Source organism: Aythya ferina, assembly GCF_964211825.1.
Source record: "Aythya ferina genome assembly, chromosome: 2".
Taxonomy (NCBI): domain Eukaryota; kingdom Metazoa; phylum Chordata; class Aves; order Anseriformes; family Anatidae; genus Aythya; species Aythya ferina.
The window spans coordinates 40,448,484-40,458,112 of NC_140297.1; the positions used below are offsets into that span (position 1 = coordinate 40,448,484).

The 9,629-nt window shown below is 43.8% G+C and overlaps 1 long non-coding RNA gene across 1 annotated transcript; it reads left to right on the top strand.

The window, feature by feature from the left end:
• Positions 1–184: 184 nt before the first annotated feature.
• On the top strand, positions 185–1,271 carry LOC311433064. The gene is made up of 2 exons (XR_014690538.1): positions 185–305; positions 496–1,271. It is a non-coding gene; the product is annotated as an uncharacterized lncRNA (long non-coding RNA).
• The last annotated feature ends 8,358 nt before the right edge of the window (positions 1,272–9,629 follow it).

Here is a 9,629-nt window from a genome sequence, read left to right on the forward strand (position 1 = left end):
TAATCGGAATAATTTTGAAGACAGAAAAAAAAAGGGGGGGTGGGGGGGGTGGCTCATTTCCTATCCATTCTTCCCCTTAGTTCTTTAATTTACAAACAGCTTTATTTTGAGCTTTTCCTGTTTCCTGCCTCCTTTATGAGGCACCATTCAAAGACTGCTGCTTATTTGGTAGTGCTCTGTGACTCACAAACTGACAGGAGTTCTGCTTTGCAAAACGTTAAGACGGGAGTAAAAGAGGAGAGAGGAGGGTCCTGCTTTTGAACGGGACTTGCTGTGCTGAAACTTGACCAAACTGCTGGTAAATGGTAAATGGATTCAGTTGTTTGGGGTGGGGTGGGAAACATGCAATGTTTCAGTCATCTTTGGGGTTTCCATGTTTAAATGCAAATAAATGTGTTTAGCTGGGGAATATATACTTCTCCCTTTACGTCCACATCCTCACTGTTCAGCAATAAAATGCTATTATCCTCACTTCATTTCTTATCCTTGGTAAAGGAGAGAGGGCAAGAAAGGCACAGGACTAGCAGAACCCAGGCCCAAGGCGAGAGGTTTATGATCCTGCCAGAGCAGATGGAAGCTTTGTGTCTAAGCAAACTGCAGCAAATCTGCGTGCTGAGTGGAGAATTTTCTACTTTGACAGAAAAAAAAAAAAAAAAAAAAAAAAATGAAACGGAGAGGCCTGCCTTCTACTTCACATTTCATGGACTGAATCAAAGACATGTGGAAGAACTCCCATCTTCTTTGGATCCAGGATTTGTGCTTAATTTCATACTGATAGGAATCACATCCAGTTATTCAGCTAGATGGTTTGGGCTCCCAGTGACCTTGCAAAGAACCTCACAGGTTGCACAGGTGGAGGAACAACTGAAGCACAGAAAAGGCTGTGGGTATGAGAAAGCCACTGAGCAGCTTGGAATCGCAAGCACCGAGGGGCTTTGGCGGGGGGCTGTGGAAACCTAATGTTTAAATAACTGTTTAAACTGGTTGAAATAACAGTTAAACATGAAAAGATTAAAGCTCCTTTTGTTTTTCAACACCCCTAGAGCTGATGGCTGAGCAGGTGTGCTGTGGCTTAGGTACTGAGACTGTGGCTTTGAGTATGGGCTTGCATTTCAAGCCCACCACCCAAGGATGGAGATTTCCCACTGGACTGGTATTATTTTGTCTTGTTTCATTTTTTTTGCTTGAGCTCTCTCTTTTCTTTTTCCCCCTCCCCCTTTTAAAGAACTTTTCTGAAATTAAAATAATTGCTTCCTCTTTATGCAAATCAAGCGAGAGCCTGCAATGGATTGCTGCTTTTCATGCTGTAGTAGGCTAGGTGTGTGCAAGGACCAGTTAGTGAACTCCATAATGTGATACAATGCTGTGGGCTTTTTTTATATGTATAATACAAAATACAAAGAGAAGAGCGACTATACCTGTTTCAGGTTTGTTTGGAGTCTTCCCTGAGTTGTTTCTGTATTAAGCAGTGAGTCACAAGGTGCAACATGTGCATTGTGACTCCTGATGGGCAAAACATTTATCTTATCACCACATGCTTTCAGTGACATTCCCAGTATTTCTAAAATAACCAGTATGTATTAAACACAGAGCACAAAGCAGAAGGGGAGCGTGTTATTTATGAGGAAGTTGTCAAGCCATTTGCTGCTGTAATATTGATGAGGCTCCTTGGGCAGGTCACGTTAGGACAGCACGATAGGAAATGAAAACTTTCTTATGGCTGTGAAGTCAGTGCTTGGGGAATGTGATTTTTAAATTGCTCAGCACCTATCCAGAGGAAACCAAAAGGATGCTGCCAGGAAGCAGGTGTTGCATCTATCTCTCAAACTATGTAGCACATTTGTAAGGCACTGCTGAGGTCACAGGTGCTATTAGGAGGTGGTGGGTAGCTGTGTGCTTTTGATTCCCTTTATCAAAAGGGATTTGGGTTTATTGCAGAAGTTCTGACAGCTCAGCGGTGCTCACTGCCTTATTGTGCCTACTGCAAAAGGTCAGCAGGTTCTGGCTCAGGCAAATGCTTTTCTGCCAGAGTCCTCCTGACAATAAACTATAAATGTTTTGTCTGTCATAAGGTGATGGTAGCTTGGTATTGCACAGCTTTCCTGTGCTACTGGAAATCTTTTTGTTTATATAGACTCTTCTGTCTCCTGGACTTATCAGCCTGGCAGCAATCATAAAAAAAACCTCCATGGGTTAAGGACTTTCTCCTGATGTTTTTAGAGAAATTCTAAATATAGTGGTTCTCTCGCTGAGGAGTTACAGTTTGTTATTCTGAACTCATGAGGAAAAAGTGGCCGGGGAATTAAAACTGAAATTTCTCTCTACCATGAAAAGCAAAGGGAGTTCCCCCAGGGTAATCTCGTGGGACTGTGCCTGGGGCACTGCAGAGGGTTTCGTCACACCCAGCTCCTCTGGCTGACCAACTTCGGCACTGATTTCTGTCTGGAAGGCACCAGGGAGGGGAAAATCTATTCCAAGAGCCTGAGCCTATCTATACATCCAAAAATGAAGACAGACTGTAAATATGGGGTCTGTTAACTGAACTAGCACCGGATAACTAGCTTTGTTAGACACTGTCACCAGACTATCTAGTAGCTCTAGCATCTAATAAATGGGTATTTGCATTGTGTGGGAGTGAGAAATTCCAGCTATTAATATCCTGCAGCCTGTTTTCCCAGTGCAAACACACTTACACCATGTTGTTCATAAGGTGGTCTCCAAGGGGCTTGGGGAGAGAGTGGAAAGGGTACAGAGTTGCCACCTGAGGGGTGAAATCCTGGAACCAGAGGACCGTAGGGATGATTTCATTGTGCAACAGGCTTGGGCTGTTAGTAGGTGAAATTGTGCTAGTGTAAGTGCTCTGCTAGCCAAGTGCATGAGATCCATGATACCATGAAGACATGAGCAGATCCAGGCACTGACCTTGGAGGTGGGGAAGAGCTAAAGAACAAAGTTATACTGGAACCTGCTTCTAGAGTAATACGGGAGACTCCTCTGCATAACTGTTTTGGAGGTGAGCATATAATGACAGGGACTCTGAAGGTTACCCAGGAGTTTAGTCTGTAACTGAGGTGTGAAGTGAGGAATGAGGATGTACAGTGTTAAAACAGACCTGAGGTTGCTGTTTGGTTTCCATGCTTACAGGGCCCTGTACTCAAAACAAAAGGAGGGGGCCAAGCACCACAAGATCTCTTGCAGATTTAAAACACTTAAGAATAACAGCTAGAGAAATAAAGGCCATTCATCTGCCTTTAAACACAATCAGCACCTCTGCTTTTTGACGTGAAAGCTCCAGATATGTCAGAAGTTCTGCTGAACCAAGGAAACAAGTTTTTTGGGAGGAAAAGCAAGCCTGATCTTCCTGTGATGAGAGATGATGACTGAAGACAGAAGGTTTGGAAACAGCAACTAGAGCTCACAGGCATTTCAGTCCAGGAGTCAAAGATGTAAATCCTTTTTTGTTCTTCCTCCCATCTGCCCCATACTGACTACCCTGACCAGTGATTTAGATGGGGAGAGTGGGATTAATGTTTTCTGCTTAGTTCCAGCCCTGTGAACTTTACATCCTTTGCCACAGACCAACAGACCATCAAGAGGAGGATTCCCTATCCTCACTCCCAAGAATTTCCTCAGTCTGCGCATTTCAAGGAGGCATGTGTTTCATTTTTTTCTGAGTTAGGGAAGAGTTGAGCCCATCTCCGTCTCTTGAATAAGTGCCTGAAATGGAAGGCCACCACTTGAAAGGCTGCAAGAGTGTTTCTGTGCTCTTCAGGAGGTGGCTCGGAGCTGTCAGAGGTCAGACAAGCAGATGTGAGCCTTCCTGCAGCCCTCTTCCACAGCTGAAGTTGGGGCATGGGAAGGAGTTTGGTGATCACCTCTGTTGTTCATATTTTCTACGGGATCACTTCGGCAGCTCCATACTGTACTGCCGGGAGGCTTGGGTATCCTGGGGGGTGTTTTGGATCACATTTTAGCAACCTGGCCTTGTGTTGTACCTGTGTAGGATATTACTGGAAGAGGTAAACCAGCTCTTCTCTCTGCCTCAGCCATGGATTGCAGTTTACCTCTTTTTGCCTCAAATCTAGCTCTTGTACAACTATAGGCAAACCAGCACTGCTTGCTAACCTGATATCAAGGGGTTTCGGAGGCACGTGTGGAAAGGGCAGTTTTCTGAGAAACTGGGCAGACTTGAAACTGAGCAGTGCTGGCTGCAGGATCACAAAATCCATACTGAAGTGCTAGGGATGTGTCTCAGCAGGCAAACAGGGTCAGAGAGGAGTTTGGGATGGACCCTTCTGGCAGTGGCCTACAGGTGTACTGGATAAGGAAAGGCAGCAAGCCCCAGCCCCAACAGTGCCATTTACCCCCCAGCTTCAGTCAACTCCAAAGGTCGAGAGTAGAAAGCTGTACCTAGAAGCACCAGCCAATCACAGGCTTGTAGTTCCTGACCCCATAAAGTGCAAATTATCCCACGTGCGAGGGAAAGTGCCTTCAATTCATCTTGTAGGCAGTAAATTATTTTCAAAATCTGGCCCTAATAAACTGGAGGTTTTTTTGCTGCATCTTAAGTGCAGAAATTCAAAGAACTGGATGTTGGTGAGTATATTTTATGTATTTCCAACAATTCTGTCTGTGTGCTCTTGGAGAACAATTATGCTCTTCTGTCTACTTACATTTCATTTCTCTTTCTGTCTGTTTCTAGTTTGGACAATGATTTATATATATAGTACCCTTTATATATATCTATATATTATTCTTTTTTACGCTTAACACTTTTCTCAAAAGGTAGAAAATAAAGTGCTCCAGTCCTTCATAAATGCTTTGTTTCTGCCCTCCTCCCCCCAGCTCATTCGGTTGCAAGTGGAATGGCACATGTTGTCAGATACCCAGCAAAAGGAGAAGTACATAACCCAGAACCTAATAAAACAACAAATCTAGTGTGCCCTCCTGGTCTGCAATCCTTCAACAGGCTCCCTTCATTAAACATAAAGCCATGTGTTTCCTACTGCAGATCACATCCCTGGTGCCACGGTGTGGTATGTGTTGCTCTCACTGTATTTCTTTTTTTTTTTTTTAATTTACAGCAACACAGTTTTTATTCTTACAAGGATTCTTGAAAAAGTACCATATATATATATATATATATATATATGGGCAAATACTGCTGCCTCAGAGAGCTGTGAACTACCTAAAACTGCTCTGAGCAGCAGTGCTTGCAACTAACCTCGACTACTCAGCTTTATTCCTGGAACTGTCTGCAACAGCCCAAATATGCCTTATTTCTTCAGGCATTTTGGGTGTCCAGGTGAGAATCCCAATTAAGCAAGCTGGCTCCAGTTGTTGTGTGTTTACACTGAGGTAGCCATAAGCAGAATTTATCCATGGGCTTCCTGCCCTCTCTTGCTACTTGTGCTACATTTCCATGGCACAGGTGGTGATGGAGCACCCAGGAGGACTGACAAGTGGTGGAGATCTGCTTGTGTGCTGCCACCTCCCCTGAGCTTTGGCATGCCGATTGCACTACTGGTTGGAAGCAAAGGCTAACAAGGTTTGTGGCCACAAGCCTCTAGCTGGTGTTCGGGCTGCTTTGGCTAACTGACAGTGCTGGTGAGCAGAGGGTACAGACAGAGTTCCTTTATATTTGATTAAAGAGTGAATTGTTGCGAGCAGAGAGAGAAAACTGAGCTTTCTTGTAGAACAGGTTTGCACTTTGCCATGTGGGTATTTTTAACAATAAAAACAGTTCTTTAGAAATGACTGTGGTGGATTGTACCTATTAAAATTGCTTTTTTTTTTTATTATATTGTTTTAAGGTGAAAATACCATATAAAACCACACATGTAATTCAGGAGGTAAAATACATTGCACTTCATCAGGAGTGTTGCTTTTCATTTACAGGCACATGAGAATGGTTTTCCACTACCTGAACTGTCTCCAGTTTTCTTCACACAGCTCTCCTAATCATATCTCAGTGGGCCAAAATTTCTGCTGGATTAAATAATAACAGTTAGATGAACTCAAACGGTGTCTTGGTCTTTTACGCAAATGGATCTCTTGCCCTGCTGCTGTAAAAATATCTGCAGTGTTTATTAATCTATTAAATTTTTGAGTAAAAAAAAAAAAAAAAAAAAAAGCCATAAACTAAAAGGGTTGCTAATTAACCACAGAGCTGAAAAGTTAAAACTGTTACTGCAGACCCATTCTCAGTTACACTGACATGAGTGTGAAGTAATTTTACTGAAGCCAGTGCTGTTCCCGGAGACTTTCACCACTTTATCTGCAATCAGAATCCTGCTCAGTGTATCTGAATGTCTTTTGTCTCAGCTTAGTTTCAGCCCAGTGACACATCTCCACCTTGCAACCACCCCATTGGCTTTCATGAATGTCTTTTTTTTGTTGAGAGCACTGCCATTTTGGTTTCCATTTAAAAAGAATTAAAAGATCCAATTATGCAAATTAATTTTAAAAGCTTTATCACCTCTCTTCTGGGAGAAAGTTTATTGCACAAAGGTTGCAACTGGCTTAAAGCAAGGCTTCTGAGGCTTTGAAATGCATCCCAGTGTGACACCTGCCTCTGCCCAATGGTAGAGCCCATAGGGACAGAGGAAGGAAGAGGGATGGATTAGGGTGCCACCCAGGAGCCCCAGGAGACTCAATCAGGTGGGTTAAGCTTTGTAGTTTGGCTGCAAGGCTTGGAGGTTGAATCTCTGACCTATTATTTAATGCAGGGCACTGAGAGGAGGCAATTACTTTGGAACAGGGTGGGGTCTAGCTCAGGAAAAGCATGTTCAATCACAAGCTTATATTATTTAGGCTTTAGAAATTATCCACTGCAAATATTAGGCCAAGACAGGGAAGAACAGGGACACGCTAAAATAATATTTGCAAGTAATGTGTGCTGTCTGTGATGAGCAGGGCTAACTGCCCTTCCTCTCATTTCCATCTGACATGGGGAAACGCTCTCACCATGATGCAAGGCTCAGGAAGTGGCTGGGTGAAAACTCAGCAGCTGTGAAAGCAGCTCCCATCCTTCCTCGTGCCTCCCTTCCCCATATCCAGCCTGTTCCTAACGTTAGGTGAAAGCTGCTAAAGTAGCAGAAGAGCTGCTCCTTGCTCGTTCTAGCAAGCAGTGGAAAGCCATGGGTCACAGGGAGGAAGGGAATGCTGAAATTAAACATCTATATCATGGCAGCTACAGAATATCTTCAAGCTGCTGCTGAAGTAAAGAAACCAGAGGTGAGCAAGTCAGGCTGCAGGGTGCACCTGGGAACCCAGAGGAGTCAGCCTGGACCTCTTTGGGCTGAGCACACAGATGGGAAGATGCAGCAAAACTCAGTGGGAATAAAACTTCTGGGAGTTCAGGTGTCTTCTATACCTAGCCTGGGAGAGAATGATGTTTCTGTGGTGCCAGGAGCAGCAGGGCTTCATGCAAAGTCTGCTTACAGAAACTACAGAAAGCCTTCACTGTACTTTGTCTTACTGTGATCTCAGCAGTCATAAAAGAGCTTGTTTTCTCAAGTGTCATTTGGTGTCCCCATCGCACACTTACTGGAAACTATTCGTTCGCTTTTGGACACAAGCTGTACACCAGACTGGGCGGCTCAGGGCAATGGGTGAAGAGCTAACGTGTTGCAAGAAGGTGATTGTGGCTGCTGTGTTGATGGTCAAACTGATACCCACACGTTAACAAGGCGATGGTCAGCAGGCGCTAAGGGAAGATAAGCTTGCAAAGAGGACTGGAAAAATGACTTGCAGGCTTGCTCAGTTCACAGAAATCTTCCCTTGTAGCTATATATATTAAAAAGTGAAAAAAGCAGCAGGCTTTGGCAAATGCACTCAAGTTGAGAACACTGCACTGGAAATGTTTCTCAAAAATGGGGTGGCTCTTACCCTTCCCTCTCTGGATGTTGATGAGGTAAACCTATGGAGCTGCCCTGACTATTTCATACAGATGTGAGAAGACATAGAGGTCACCACATTACTGTGTGTGTCTGTGGTAAACTGAGGATTTTGGAATGGGAAGCCTGTCCCACTGAGGTTTTTCCTTTTAAATTCTGACATTTGTTACTAAGAAAGAAAGAAAGAAAAGAAGAGAAAGAAAAGAAACAGAGAAACAGAGAGTCTGTATTTATGTGGAGCTGTAACTCTCAAACAGAAAAGGTTTAGTGGACTTTTCAGACAGAATGACTCTGAACATCCTTTCAGCATGTTGTTTTATATATGCTAGCATGCTCTGGCCTCTGCTGCAATAGACAACCCCAATGTTGTAATAAGAGCCCTCAAGACTCTACGGTATAAAAAAAAAATGTCACAGTATTTGAACAAGAGGTGGTCTCAGGATCACATTCTCCTGGGATCACTGAATGTGCTACTGCAAGGGAAAAATCACTCTTGCAACTGCTGTTAAATGTCTTTCCTGTTGTTCATTTAGAAATTTCAAAAATTGCCCAGGTTATAATAAAATAGATTTCATCATGAGTTAAGAATCATGACCTAATTTATTGGATTATATGGATTATATGAATTTATATGGATCAGGAGAAAGTCTCTGATTTGCAAAATCCCTGTTGGAGGAGTGCACAGATCCCCCCAGCAGCTGGTGGTGGGGAGTTCCTGGTAGCTCCCAGTGCAGTCCCAGCTCCATCCAGCAGAAGTCAACCTGACAGCCGTGCACTGGCCGCTCCCTTGCACAGCTCACCGTGAAATCACCGAATTGCCTGAGGCAGGAAGAAGGGCATCAACCCTCTGTCAATACTGGTCTGTGCAGGGCTGAAACTTAAGGCAGGGTAGAAAAGGGAGGATCCAAGACACCACATGTACAGCGGGGCCTTCTCAGAGGCGGTGGAAGCCAGAGACTGAAGATGGAGAATGGGGAAAGAAGCCATTAGATTCACAAGAAAGTCTCGATGCTCCTGATTCTACATTACAGTAGCCAGAGCATGAGGGTGAGTCAGGATCCACTTTGCTCAACATAAAATGAGTGAACAGAGAAGAGAGTGTTTGGGCAAGCTGAAGTGGGACAAGTCCAGAAAATGAAGAGCAGACCCAGCACAAAGCGAGTCGAGTTTCTTCATAGTGTTGTTGGCTCAAGCCAGTAAGGAGTTCAGACAGATGGGAGCTTTATTTTCTTACTTTTCTTTCAGGAGGAACTCTAGATGAGCAAATCAGCATCTGACCAGTGCTTCCACTCCTGGTGTTGATGGGTTTTGTTGATTTTTTTGGGTGCTGGATCTTTTTTGTCTTTTTTTTTTTTTTTCCTTCTCTCGCATTTGTGCCCAAACAAGCTAACCACTAAAACAAACTCCAGCACAGCATGTTCGGAAGTGGTTTGAATATGCTGAAGATCAAAGGGAGGTGCTGCCTAGTGTTTGATGTACACTTGTTTTTAATTCAAGGTTAAAGAAACAGTGAAAGCAAGGATGTACAGAATAGCCCCTATTGAGAACGCATCTGGGAGGTGAGGGGAGAGACATTCCTCCCTAGAACCCCATAAAACTATGCACATATGCTTCTCCCTATTGTTAATCCCTTTTGCTGATGCGATGTGGAGGAGATTTTATACAGTGGTGCAAAATGGAAATCTCTTGCAGGAGGAAAGAGTGCTGCAATCCCAGAGGGACTCTTATGTT